This window comes from Mustelus asterias, chromosome 15 (genome assembly GCF_964213995.1).
Source record: "Mustelus asterias chromosome 15, sMusAst1.hap1.1, whole genome shotgun sequence".
NCBI lineage: Eukaryota > Metazoa > Chordata > Chondrichthyes > Carcharhiniformes > Triakidae > Mustelus > Mustelus asterias.
The window spans coordinates 39,883,073-39,897,714 of NC_135815.1; the positions used below are offsets into that span (position 1 = coordinate 39,883,073).

The window sequence follows — 14,642 nt, forward strand, 5'->3', positions numbered from 1 at the left end:
AGACTGGAGCATTCCTTCACTATGCTTCCTGAAGTCAATGGCTACCTCCTTTGTTTTGCTGAAATTAAGGGAGAGACTATTGCTGTTGTACAATTTCACCAGATTCTCTAACTCTTTCCAGCACTCTGTCTCATCATTGTTTGAGATCCGACGCACTATGGTGATGTCATCAGCAAACTTAAAAACGAAGTTGGAGTGGAATTTGGCCACACGGTCATAAGTGTATAAGAAGTATAGTAAGAGGTTGAGGACAAGATACAGCTTTGCGGGACACTGGTGTTGAGGATAATTGTGGTGGAGGTGTGGTTTCCTATCCTTACCGATTGTGTTTTGTGGGTTAAGAAGTCTAGGATCCAGTCGCAGAAGGAGGAGCCGAGCCTTAGGCCTCAGAGTTTGGAGATGAGTTTTGTTGGGATAATAGTGTTGAAGGCTGAGTTGTAGTCAACAAACAGGTGTCTGACATAAGTGTCCTTGTTACCCGGGTGTTCAAAGGTTGAGTGTAGGGCCAGGAAGATGGCGATAGAGGAACTGTAGTGGATTCAGACAATCTGAGAGACAGGAATTGATGTGTGCCATGACATGGATTAGCAGATGAGATGTCTGCCCCAGCCACCAATGGGCAAAGGCAGCTATTTGTGACTCCTTGGGCAGAATTTTAGGAGATTGCTTCCAAGTGTCCAGCTAATGTGAAAATGGGAGAGATTGTGATCCAGTTTTTGAGCAAATTTTCACACCCAAGCTTATGCACTTAGTTGTTGAAAAAATGGGCTAGATCTTTTCTAGCTGCTGCAAGCAGTGAGCTGGGCTTAATTCGCCAGCTAGCCTGTAGAGGGAGCCACTGTGCATGTGCAGACCTTTGATTCTGCACATGCTTAATAGCAACTGCAGGGGTCTGACAGACAGAGAGAGAGAGAGACGTCAGGCCCTTGCTACTGCAGGCAGCCTGAACACAACCCACCCCTGCAATCATGGGGACCTGTGACCGATTGTGCACCCCACAACACATGGGTATCGAGCCTTCGTCGACCCCCGACTGCCCTGACCAATCAGGCCCCCACTCCCCCAATCTGATCGCAACTGCAGAGCGACTACCGCCACCCCCCTCCTTCCCCCCAATCCGATCCTGTTGCAGAGCATGCAGCGGGCCCCCTCCCCTGATCAGGCTGCTCCTTTATGCCCTGCCCCCATAAACCCCACCCCATAGGCTCTGCCCCAATATGCCCCCCATATTTCCTGCCTCAGTGCCAAGGTGCCCACTGGGCATTGCCCATGTGCCAGGCTGGCACAGCTGGGCTGGCACTGTCCAAGGAGCACACCCCTTTGCCCTCAGCCTCCCCGGGGTGGGGGCCTGAATGGCCTCTGGCTCCACCGGCGAGGGCAACAGGACTGTTCCCCATTCATGTGGAGCAGGTGTTTTCCTCGCTGGAGAGAACCTCCCCTGGCAAGGCCATAAAGGCAAGTGAGCCTGGATGATTGAGCTCACTAAATAAATGCAAATTCACATGTAAATACATTTGAATAAATTACTCACCCTTTCGTCCATTCCCAGTGAGAGGCTGACCTCAGCAGAAATCTGGCTCTCGTAAATTGCGAGAGCCGAGAAATTGGGTGTGAACTTGATTTCTTGGCTCTCGTGCAATTTACTGGCTTATTCTGTCCATCGATGGGCAGGGCGGGCCGGTAAAACCCACCCCTTATCTCCAACCCTGTGCTAACGGTCCTATAGTTAGATACCTGCTCAAAACAGAATGAGTTTTAACAGGGGTCCTCATTAGCTGAATAGCTCATCTCAAAACCACTCTGTCACATGACTGAGACTTGAGCTGTTTGACATGCTTTAATGACATGGCTTTTGAATTTTATCCTCAGTCACTGTTTAACCTCGGAGAGATGCAGATCTCTGGGCAAGCAGCCTTCCTATGTCTACCATTTAACCACCTAACAAGTTGCGGCAAAAAGAGGTAAATTGCCTGGCTCTCATCTTCACCGTGAATTACTGGAACATTGGAATTTCTGTATCTGTGCCTTCAAGACTAATTAATCTCTATGTGCCTTCCCTCATCGTGAAAGTCCTTGTTTCCGAAAAGATGGACCACCCTGCAAAAGTCAATCTGCTACCCTCTGAAGGAATACACCAATGGATATTTGAGCCTAGAATCTGGACTTGTGAAGCATAACTCATTTTTTATTGTGGTCTTGCTCTGTGTTCTTTTCATTCCCTTATCCCTCTTTTATTGTGTGAGTGCAAAAAGGGGTAGAAGTTGCAAAGCCCCTTCCCACGTTTGTTGTGTGTACAGAATAAATCAACTCTCTTCTTTTGCCTTAACACAAGATTTCTATGGGCTTATTTCAGATCTCAAACAGGATTGCACCACATCAAACCCAAAGGGTTTTGGAAAATATGCCACCTCTTGTAAATCAGAAATCGAAAACATCTTTCTGTTTATGGGTGGGTAGTAAGAGGAGAAATCAGAGCTGTTTAAAATAATCCCCCTGGGGTCACGTGGTGTAAGCAAGAGAGGGGCTGTGTTTTTGCTATTCACCTTTTAATGTTTTTTATCTCAATGCACACCATGATTTTCCAATTTTGATCTGCATAATCTGTGCTTTTGTTTGTGGGAGAGCTTGGCTAGATTTTGGCAAAGGGGTGCCGAGTTAAGTCAGAAAAATCCTTGTTTTAATTGAAGCGGTTGGAGATGGCTGGGGTGGGATCCAGTTTGCAGTGGCGGTTTTTACGATGGGTGGGTCTATGCTTTGTGATGCTGTTCGTGTCGAGATGATGACCACCATTATGGGTGAAGTTGTGGACAATGATCTTGGCTCCCTGGCACAGGTTTTTAGTGTTCATTTTGAGGAACTGCAAGATATGACTGAGGAAAGTCCCCCGTTAGAACTATTGGGGCCACATTTTTCTTTTGCATTTTGGTTATTATGGGACTAAGGAATCCTTGCTTGTTTCCTGAGAAAGTACAGACATATCAGGCATTCTGGAAAAGACTGGGTCTTTTTCTCTCTGTCATTGGTGTCTCTGGTGATGTTGGAGTGGGGGAATTGTGTTTTGGTGCATGCACAGGTGTAGCTGACTAATCCTTTCATATCTAGCCTTGTTAGGCTGTCTTCTATTTTGATTTAGCTGCTTGGGCAGTGACAGTCGTTATTTGATTATTTGGCCCATGGAATGCATGGTGGACATATTATCCGGTTGTTAGGGTTTCTCTGATGAGGGGCAATGGGTTGAATTGCGTTGATAACAAAGCCTGGGTGGCTCTTTTGGGGTACCTACAGAGAAGGGTGGTTGGGGTCGAAGAGTAACGTTGGTGTTCTTGGTTTGTTGGCCCTTGGGTATTGTAGAGCAGTAAGAAGTTTAACAACACCAGGAGCAGGTCAGGGCAGTAGTGGCTGTGTTTATCTGGGTCGGGTGGAGGGTATGTTAGATGGAGAAATAGATTGCATATTTTATAATTCACGAATTCATATGTTCGTAAGTAAATGAAAAGATGGAGTAAATCACATGATGTTAAGCATGGGTTTTAGAAGCCTGAGGGTTGTAAGGTGAGGGAAAAACTGCAAACAATAAAGAGTTCCGCAGTTTTCAGGTTCTATGAAAGAATGAGTTAAAATAGGTGACTCTGAAATGGGCCTTGATTTCAGCACAATAAAAGCATAAGGATACATAGGAAGACATTAGCAACAAGTGGCATTAAAGAGGAAATTTCAAGAAACTCCACTATCATAATAATGATACAACATGGTTAGGTAAGCTAATAATAGAAAGAGAGAAACTGGACATCAGATTTTACCCTCCCGCCCCGCCCCCATTTGTTGTATCTTGTCCGGAAGTGCAAGAGAGGTATAAGAGGAGCTTTTCCAAATATATAAGCAGTATCTGAACCTTGGGCAAACCTGGGTTTAAAGGAAATTTATGAACTGTTGACAGGAAATAAGAGTTTTACACTAAAGAGTGAAGCTATGAAGGCGATCTGGAAGTTCCAATGACAGCAGAGGAAATAAAGCCAAGGATATTAATAAACCAGGATGGATCTGCCAAAGGTAGAAAATGATAGCGCTGATTGAATTTGCAAGAAGCATGAAGAAAAGTTGCAATTGACTATATAGATGAAGTAAAGTATATGTGCTTTTATTTTGAGCCAATATGTGCCCCTCATCAGTCCATGTACCAAGTCTCCCATTCATTTTGTGCTGTGAGGCCTACTCTTGAATTGATGTTGGAGATACCTATGTGCAATAAGTCCTTGAAGGCAGAAGTGTCTTCACCAAAATTCCTTTATTTACAAGATCCAACAACACTATATCGAGCACTCTCAGTCTGCAGTCTACGTCCAGGGTGACAGAGGAACTGACACTCCTTTTTAAGTACAGAGCATGGGGCTCCCTGATTGGACCATCAATTTGACCCTTAATCAGGGAGTTAATTTTCAAGCGGGCCAACCTCAATTGCCTGATTAAAATCGTTACACTGATTGACTGAAGTTGTAATTAAGGATCACAAACTCTGCTCTGTACATCTGTTCACTTCATTAAAGCCTTTATGTTGTTTACTAAAATTCTAAAAGTTTAGTAAACAGTGTTCAAATAACCACCAGGTTTGAAACTGTACACAGAGGACTGTTGTTTGATTATAAACTACTGTATCACATTCATTATAACAAGGTTCAACTATCCTAATTTTGTGACAATTATTGCCTTTGGTTCCTTTGAAACTGTTTAACAAGTCAGTTAACCAGTAACTGCTTATAAGCTTCAGTTTGCAAAGCAGACCAATTACAAAACAATTAGTAAAATATCTTATGCCGTTTCAGCATTTTTCAGTGAGACACAAATCACTCTTATCTCATTCTGTCCCTTCCTCCATTAACTCACATTCTGTTGAATTATTTTTAAAGCTTAGTAGAAACTGTTACTATCGCTCTTCAAGAATGTGATAGTTTCCTACAGTAACTAGAAAAACACTAACATATGGCAGGTAGCTATCACATTACTATCACTATCGCACAACACATTCTTCAGTCAGATCAAAACGTGCCAATTGTTTTGCTAACAGCTTCAAAGGTTATGCGTGGTGTGGAATCTTAATACAGCTATAAAAAGGTCGAAAGGGCTTTGCAGACCAAAACTATGTACCGAGAGTATCATCCTGATTATCGTGTATCATTGCTTTTGATTCGTGATAGTGAGAAAGGAACAGAAGTCAGAAGTGATGATCGTATGCCTAAGTCAATCTTCTTTCATGTTTAACTTTATACCAATGACATACCGTCACAGTAGCAATACTCCATGTTTATCACACTTCTTAAACAATCTGCTATAAACAGGAATGATTCATTTTATGGTTTCATAATGATGCATTCACTTAGAATAAAATATTATTGTTTTTATGCATGGATTGAATTTTTGGACTGCATTAAAGAGATGCAATATAGTATTATTGCTATACTTAACAGTATATAGAGTCAATATTTTCCTTTCAGTGCCGAGATTGTTTGGAAGTTTTGAGAAATTCAATTGCTTAATAAACTTGCATGGTAAATTACATTTGATCCCTTTATAAATTGTCCTTACTATTACTGCTTCCGTGTCAGAAGCTTTGACATAATGTCAACCAACTGTCTCAGATGACCTTTTGTGTAATTTAACTGCGTAAAAAGTAGATAGATATTTATTTCGGAAGTAAGACTATTGAGGAATGTGGAAAAAACAAGAAAGTTAGATTCAAAAACTAAAATTGACGTGAATGATAAAACAGTGAATCAGGCTTCGGTATCACTGTGGTTAAAGTCTGGGAATTGAGTAGATAGAGTCTTAGTTCTCCAGAACTTAACATGGGCAGTTCCAAAATTCCATAGACTGTGATCTTGGCATTTACTTCAGAACTGTACCTGCAAATATTCATTGACTCTAACCTTGTCGGAGTATGCAGTCAAGGAGAGGGCACCGGCACCTGTGCCACTTCAGGTACACCTTAAGTATCTGCCTGCCAAAAGCTACCATGAAATCCTGCTTTGGTGCCCCTACAAATAGGATCCAAGTTATTTGCTTCTGTGTCCTGAATACTTCTGCTGGTTTCTGATTGTGCCACTGAGGAAGCCAATGCACTTTATTTCAGATGGGTGGGGTGGAGATTCCTGCAGACTTTAAAAACACAGAAATGCAATGTAAAAAGACTCAAAGTACAGAGAGGTCATTAGTTTCAATAATTGTCATGAGTTTACTCATTTGTCATGGCTATGAACTGCGACATGATCAAATTTATCACTTATGCTTACTATTTCATAAGTGTTTCTGTTACCTTTCTTTAAGAAAATAAATGACTCTTTCAAGTGATTATCAGGGTTCCTACAATGACTTGCACGATATGTAACTTGTAAAATAATATGAGATGTATTTTATACTTTGCACGCTATTAAGTGCTGTGAGGTGGACCATTACCATGACAGTTCAGCCAAAAGAGCATTAAAAAGAACTAGAGGTTGAATTTCTGTGAGGGTTCTACTGATCATCTACTGCAACATTGGATACAGAAACCATGCAAAAAATACTCTTCACTGGGGTTTGCATTTGGGCTTCTGCAGATCTTCGTACCTCTCCAATTTTGGCCTCTTGCACATCCCCAACTTTCATTGGCGTACAAATCACAGTTGCATTGGCCTTAACCTCTCGAATCCCCTCTTTAAGAGTCTTTGCCTCTCTCATTCTTTAAGACCGCTGCCCCCCACCAGCTTAAAATCTACTGCTTGGAACAAGGTTTTGGTCACTTGTCTTAATGTCTCCATATGTGGCTCAGTGCCAAATTTTGTATGCTAATACTCCAGTTAAGCACATTAGGATTACATTAAAAGAGCTATATAAATACAAGGTGTTGTTGTGTTGTTGTCAACATTACAGTTTGAATCCCTTTCATCAGAAATCGGGATGAAGCTGAAGTCTGTGTAGAGTGGAGCTGGGGGAGGGGGTATAAAATAGACATTCAAACTGAAAAGAAACAACAGTCGAGAAATTAAGGGTGAACAGAAATATTGCAGGTTTTATATACTGGGGGCAGGAGAGTTGGGCCAAAAACAAATGAAACGCACAGATATATCTCGATAAAGCCAAAATACTGCGGATGCTGGAATCTGAAACAAAAACAGTAAATGCTGGAGAAACTCAGCAGATCTGACAGCATCTGTGGAGAGAGAATAGAGCCAACGTTTTGAGTCTGAATGACCCTTCGTCAGAGCTGACTTCCTTGGCTGTGGAGCACTAGGGGAACATCCTGGGAGGTGCCACATGAACGCAAATAATTTTTACTTATCAACTGGGCGGCATGTGGCACAGTGGTTAGCACTGCTGTCTCACAGCACCAGAGACCTGGGTTCAATTCCAGCCTTGGGTGGTTGTCTGTGTGGAGTTGGCATGTTCTCCCCAAGTCTGCGTGGGTTTGCTTTGGGTGCTCTAGTTTCCTCTTTGGAGGTGCAGGTTGGGTGGATTGGCCATGCTAAATTGACCCTTAGCATCTGTGAGATTCGCATAGTAAATACATGGGGTTACGGGAAAAAGGGCCTGGGTGGAATTGTTGTCGTGCAGGCTCGATGGGCTGAATGGCCTCTTCAGTTCATAGAATCCCTACAGTGCAGAAGGAGATCATTTGGCCCATTGAGTTTGCACAGACTCTTTGTTAGAGTATCAGGCCTTCTCCCCCCACCCTCTCCCCGTAACCTCACACAGTTTCGCATGACTAAATCCATCTAAGCAGCACATCTTTGGACACTAAGGGACAATTTTAGCATGGCCAATCCACCTATGCCTGCATTGTGGGGATTGAATGATTGCAACTAGCTGAAAGCCCTTCAAAGCCCACATGGTGTCATCCGTGAGCAGGACGTAGTGTCATCATTCGACAGCGTATGCCCCCATAGCCTAACAATCCCGATTGACGGAACGATGGGCAAATTCCCCCAAAAGTAGGGAAGAAAATGCCTCTCAAGTCATTCTTTTCCAGGTGTTCAGTCCAAAGTACTCTGAAGGTAGATTTTGTTCTGGCTAGCAGGGATCTTCGGATGAGAGATCCCACAGATTCCAATTAAAATATGGGGGGGGGGGGTGGGGGGAAGAGAAGACAAAAAAGTAATCATAATAACTGCATGGTTGCAGACAGCGGCTCTGCAGTGCAGCTTTAAATTGGCTGGGTGTGTTTGCCTTGTGTGACCATTAAGAAGCGACGACATCTCAGCCCTTCATCAGCTCACATTCTTCACATTCCACATTTCTGATGTCACGAGGCGCAGATTTTTTTCAACCCCCCCCCCTCTTCTCAACTAACTCTGACCCAAAGTTATTTCATCGAAAATAAGCAGTCTCGGTTTACAAACTGGGTAGGGGGGAAAAAAAAGAAAAGAATTGAGTGAAAAGTTGGCGGGGGGAAAGAAGCAAGTTGGCGACAGGGGCTGCCTCTCTCAGGCCGCTCGCTGGCAGCTGCTGAAGCACAACAAACAAACAGGCAGCAAAAGGAAGCAAGGTTAGGGGAAGGAGGAGGTGGAAAAAAAGAAAGTTTCACCAAACAAAAGTAGTTCTTGAGCGGATGAGGTAAGGCTGTATAACTTCAAACACTTTTTTTTGGTTGAGGGGGGTGGTTGAGCTCCCTTTAGAGACGAGTGGATCCTTTTTTAATCCAGAGCGGGATTTTTTTACAGTGCCAATCTTCTCCACTTGGAAACTTTTTTTTTAAACGCAAAAAGAGAAACACATTTGGAAAGTTTGACGGGGTGTGCTTCTGAATGGACTAAGCAGACACAGTAAAGACATGTAAACAGGTAAGGGTAGCTCCATGAGTTTGTCTTGTCTGTCTGAGTGTGCTGGGGGTTTTGGGGTGGGTGAAGGGGAGAGATAGATACGCACCAGAGGGGGGAAAAGTCACCCTTTTACTCGATCCCAAGATTTTCACCCGTCCTGGAGTGGTTTGAAAGAGCAAGTCAGACATGCCGATTAAAGGGAGGCTGCCTGTTTAACTCCTCGGCAGCTCCTTTCTTTCTCTTTCAGCCTTTCCTAGAAGAGAAGGGAGGAGGGGAGAGGGGTTACAAGCCAAGGTAAGACAGCCTTTGACTTTAACACATTTATATTTAACTCTCCACAATGCCTGGAATCTATGGCCCGCGTGCAAAAGAGAAAGCTGACTTCAGCCCGGGCTTTGTTGCAGTATTTAAAGCGACCGTCTCGCGTTTGGATGGGTCAAATCTAGAGCAAATGTGAAAATGCCTTGTCTTCTGAAGCGCCACTTTTAAAACTTAATTCTTTACTGGGGGCGGGGATGGGTATTCTTTTTTGTTTGGAAATGTTACCAGGCTGATTTTCTTTTACGCTTTAAACTGAGCTGAGAGATAAAAAGGTGACGACTCTTTGTGCAGGACAGGGATGACCTAATTATAAGGAATTGTTCCGGACGAAGAAAGGTTCAGATGAAATCCCAAACCATGAAAGCAAAATTTGAAATGGGGATGTAGTTTTGGAATCTACTGCCTGAATTCAGAGATTGGGCTGTTTCATAAAACGATGGCTTTTTGTTTAAAGTTGGCTTCTGTGCCTTTACAAACGGGTTGTTTTCCTGGTGGAAGTATTGGAAACAAAGGATCATGCTGACTGAGCTAGCACTTCTTGTCACAGAACTTGGGAGTTTTAACACCTTATATAAATATCCCAACACATTTTAAACACGTTTTATGCATGAAGTGAAACCTCTGACTATAATTTCACATTTTTATACTGTAACTACAACTTTGCATTTATTCAACGTGCCTTTTTAAATGGATTAAAATGTTTTTATAAAAAAAATGTCTGTGAGACATTCAGCACATTCAGTCACGATAGTATATGCAATCTGATCTGAATTGCCACTTGTCCCCTGATCCACTTTATGTAGTGATCAACTGTAATGGACTTGCAATTTGAAACATATGACCTGTGGGTATGCCTGAGTTCAAATTCAGGGGAAATTTGTGATGTAAACATCAGACTAAATTAACCTTGGGTTAATGCTGTCACATCTTCAAAGCAGGTCCAGTGGATCGATGAATCCTTGGCTTGCAAGATGGTAACCCTTTTATTATGAAAAACAATTGGCCTTTGTACTGAAACAGAAAGATCAAGAGCAATGGGCAATCTGATTATTATTTGTGTATTGGAATTGTATTTCTTGCAGAAGTGTTTGTGATAACTTTGCCTCTTTACCTGATTGCACTACAGGTTTACTTTAATGTTTGCTATACTGTTGGGTGATCTTATGTTTTGATAGTTTCTGTTAAAGGTTCGTTGTTTAAAACCATAACAATGTCTTTAGTTTTCTTGGCTTTCTTGTGAAATCTAAGAGATCCAAAGCATAGTTGGCTACATTACAACAGTGACTACATTTCAAAAGAACTTCATTGGCTATAAAACACATAGTGGTGGTCATGAAAAACACTATTTAATTGTGTTTTTTTAGAAATAAATGTTCAATATCTTTTTAAACTAATTTATAGGTATATTTGGATAAGTTTCCCCTTTTCAGATTTTCATTTAAATTATTTTCACTTACCTAACCTCCTGCCTGAAACCAAGGATATATGCAAAACCTGTCCCTAGGCCATCACCAGTTCGGCCGCCAGTAGGCATTAGAGACCACCCAAGAATGAGTCACCACTTGGACTCTCTCTCCTACTCGGACGCTAAAATATCTAGTCAGCACCTACCTGGTCAGTGCATCTCAGACTTGGATGTCAGCAAGTGCTCAGTGGCAGCATTCTTGCCTCTTGAGTTGGATGGTGTTGGGTTCATCCCCTATCCCAGAGAGTTGAACACAATCTAGATTAACACTGGGACAATTCCTTCCACTTCCACCTAGACGAACAAGAGCAGCAGACTCATGGGAACATGCTGCCTGCAAGTTCACCTCCCACGTCACACTCCATCCTGCAGTGGAACTGTATTGCTGTTCTTTTGTTGTTGCTGGTCAAGATCCTGGAGCTCCTTCTCTAATAGCACTGTGGGTATATCAACAACACACGGACTTCAATGGCTTAACAAGGTGACTCACTATCACCTTCTCAAGGGCAATTAGGATGGATAATAAATTCTGGCCCTGAAAATAACACTCAGATAAAGTATTGTTTAGATGTAATGTCCTTTTGATGACATATAGACTGATGCTCCATTTACCCTGTCTAGCAGAAATAAAGGATCCAATGGCACTATTCAAAGAAGATAATGTCTGCAAATTGACTGCTGTGTTTCCCACATTACAATAGTGATTTATACTTTAAAGGTACATAATTGGCGGTACAGTGTTTTGGGATGTCCTGAGGTCATGAAATGCATGATCATGGAGTTCAGGTGATGCTTGCCAGTCTACACTTAATCCAAGATGGCCCTGATAAGGTGTTAGCAGACTTTTTGTAAATCACTGCAGTCCTTGTCAAAATGTTGCTCCTACAATGAAGCCAGGTCTTTCTGAGATAAAAGCAAATAACTGCGGGCCCTGGAATCTGAAACAAAAACAGAATGCTGGAAAACCTCAGCAGGTTTGACAGTATCTGTGGAGCGAGAACAGAGCTAACATTTTGAGTCTGGATGACCCTTCGTCAGAGCTCAACGCAACTGAAGAATGAAATAATTTTATTTATATCAGCACCTTTCATGACTTCAGGGCATCCCAAAAAGTTTTATAATCAGCAAAGTATTTTTGAAGTGCCATTAAACTTGTAATGTAGGCAATTTGTAGATAGCAAATTTCCACAAGCAGTAATGTGAAAATGACCAGATAGAATGGAAATGAATCAGCATTGAAATGGAATTCCTCTCCTCGCCCCTCCCCTCCCTGTAACATCCGGGAACTCAATCCTCTTGAGATATCTACACTTCTCTAATTCTGGCCTCTTGAGCTTTCCTGATTTTAACTCGCCCAACATTGGTAGATGTGTCTTCAGCTGCAAAGGCCCTGAACTCTAGAGTCCACCCCTGAAGCCGTTCATCTCACTACCTCCCTCCTTTCAGATGTTCTTTAAAACCTACCACTTGGCCACGTTTTGGTCATCTGCCCCATGTGCCTTTATGTGTTTGGATGTCAAATTTTATGATGCTTCTATGAACAGCCGTGGGACATTTTATTACCTTGAAGTTGATATATAAATACTTGTTAAATTTAAAAATTACTTTTGGCAGAAGTTTATCTTCGTATTTCCAATATTTTTATCTTTGCTGCTTGGAAGGAAATGCGGTCAGTGTAGATTCATTGTGGGTGAAAAAAAGCTGCATAATTGAAACATTGGCACGGAGGCAGAGGAGCTGCTGACTGTAATAATTCAGCCAAATGCCACTTTCCTGTCACCTAGCACCATTGTACCAAGGAAGGGACTGCTCCCACGGCTCACAGCTAAGTAGTACAACACATCGGGACATACAACAACTGTCCAGGTGAAATAGTAGGTTTGAAAGCCCATACTGAACGCTTCTTATTGGGCAAGACCTTGGAGGATGTTCTCCATCACTCTTTGGAAAATGGCATACGCCGACGAGAGCCCAAAAGGCAAGCGGGTATAATTATGGGAGTTCCTTTGTGTTGATTGTTACGTATTTCCGGGAGGACTCATCCAATTCAAACTGAAGATAGACATGCCTCATGTTCAACTTGGAGAATGTCTTGCCACCTGCTAACGTAGCATACCAATCTTCAATTCAGGGCATGGGGTACTTATTGTGTTTGGAGACCCAAGTGAATGTTAGTTTATAATCCCCATTGAGATGAGCTGATTTGCTGGACTTGAGAACAGGGACTACGGGGGCAGCTCATTCCGCAAATTGCACAGGCCTTATTTCTAGACTTGTAAGGTGCCCTCGTTCAGTTTCCACTTTCTCCAGCATGGAGTATGGGACTGGAAGTACCTAGATGTAGCGTTGGGGTCAACATAGATCTTGATCGTGGCTACTTTTATTTTTCCCAAGCCTTCTTGGAAACCTCCAGAATATCTACTAATAACAATCCCCCCCCATGCCTAGCCTGGAGATCTCCAACCAGTTCAGCTGGCTCTGTGGAGCCAGAGTCTCTCCTCATAAGGCTTGGTCCATGCTGCCATACAACCATGAGTGGGAGGTGAGCTGATTGCTGCCTGTAAGTTACTGGAGCCATTGTGATGCCTTTTGGCTGTAAACATTCCCCCGTGTAGATGGCTAGTCTGGCCTTTAATGCCTTCAATCCCAGGAGTTGGATGCCAGATTGGAGATGCTTATTCTCCAGTAACAGAGACTGCAACTCCTGTGTCCATCTTCACCTTCAAGGGATGACCATTCACTAGTAATTCTACCATTATTGGGGCAATTTTGATACAGGCAGGTACTGGCCTCAGCTTTCTCCCTGGGCAGAATGTATTTTTCCTGTTCCTGAAACTTCACCTTGGCTGTGTCATTTGACTTGTAATATTGTCGTCTGATAATTGTACCTTTCTCTAATATGCTCTCTAATACTCTTAGAGTTGTCACTACCTTTCCTTGACTGACAGGTAGTGACAAAGGGGCCCTTTAACACCTGGTTTACACAAGCATTCTTCATGAGGATTGATTATACGAGCTCCCTTCCCCTAGTTGAAAGATGTTACTGCCTGATGCTCCCTGTCATTCCTGAGCCCCTTTCTCTGCATTCTCAAGTGGTTAGGTCATTTATGCTACACATCAACCCGCCTTGTAACATTTCATAAGAGGCGGTCCAAATCCCCAATATTTGGCCAATTTTCACAACTAAGCCAAGACTTCAGTAACAGGTTCCCCAGGAGTTCTCCCAGCAATATTGAAACAGTACCACTGGAGGATCACCGAGGGCTTTGGGTCGCAATGATTTTTACCAGGTCTAGGAGTTCATTAAAAGATTTTGAGATGGGGCATCCAGATAGGTCAGACTTCTTCACGTTAAAGTCGGGGCCCCTTTTGTTTTTCTTCTCCTTCAATGCTGTTAGCACAGAAGAAGTAACGTATGCGCTCAGTTTACTGGTGTATATCCCTGCTGGTGTCATATGGTTCATGTTTCACAAAAAGAGCCACAATGGCTTTTACCTACTGGAGAAGATTCTTGACCAACAGAGGTTGTCTGGATGAGGGAGAGGGAAAGAAATTTCCTTGTGGCCAATGTAGTATCATAGAATCCCTCCAGTACAGAAGGAGGCTATTTAGCCCATCGAGATTGCACTGGCAACAATCCCACCCTTTTATTTACCCTGCTAATCCCCCCTGACACTAAGGGGCAATTTAGCATGACAAATGCACCTAACCTGCACATCTTTGTAGTGTGGGAGGAAACCGGAGCACCTGGAGGAAATCCACACAGACATGGGGAGAACATGCAAACTCCACACAGACGGTTACCCGAGGCTGAATTGAACCAGCACCCCTGGCGCTGTGAGGCAGCAGTGCTAGCCACTCTAATTCAGCCAAATACCAGCTTCCATCACTAAACGCCCTTTTATTGTGTACCAAGGAAGAGACTGCTCTCACAGCTAGGCAGTGCAATACCTCGGTATCTACAACAATGGTCTGGGTGAAGTAACAAGTTTAAAAGCCCCCGCTGAATGCTTCCTATTGGGCAAGCTTCCACCTGTTCAATAAGGAGCTTGTACTTCACGAAACCC

At 42.9% G+C, this 14,642-nt stretch overlaps 1 protein-coding gene across 3 annotated transcripts in view; it reads left to right on the forward strand.

The window, feature by feature from the left end:
• The first annotated feature begins 8,323 nt into the window (after positions 1-8,323).
• LOC144504472 (tyrosine-protein phosphatase non-receptor type 14-like) overlaps positions 8,324-14,642 on the forward strand; it is a 232,481-nt gene continuing 226,162 nt past the window's right edge. Inside the window, exons 1-2 of one of the 3 annotated variants that reach the window (XM_078229792.1) lie at positions 8,324-8,583; positions 8,691-8,810. The gene's annotated coding sequence lies outside the window, so the exon portion shown is untranslated. The remainder of the gene's footprint in view (positions 8,584-8,690; positions 8,811-14,642) is intronic. The other 2 variants (XM_078229794.1, XM_078229793.1) reach the window with 2 other exon arrangements.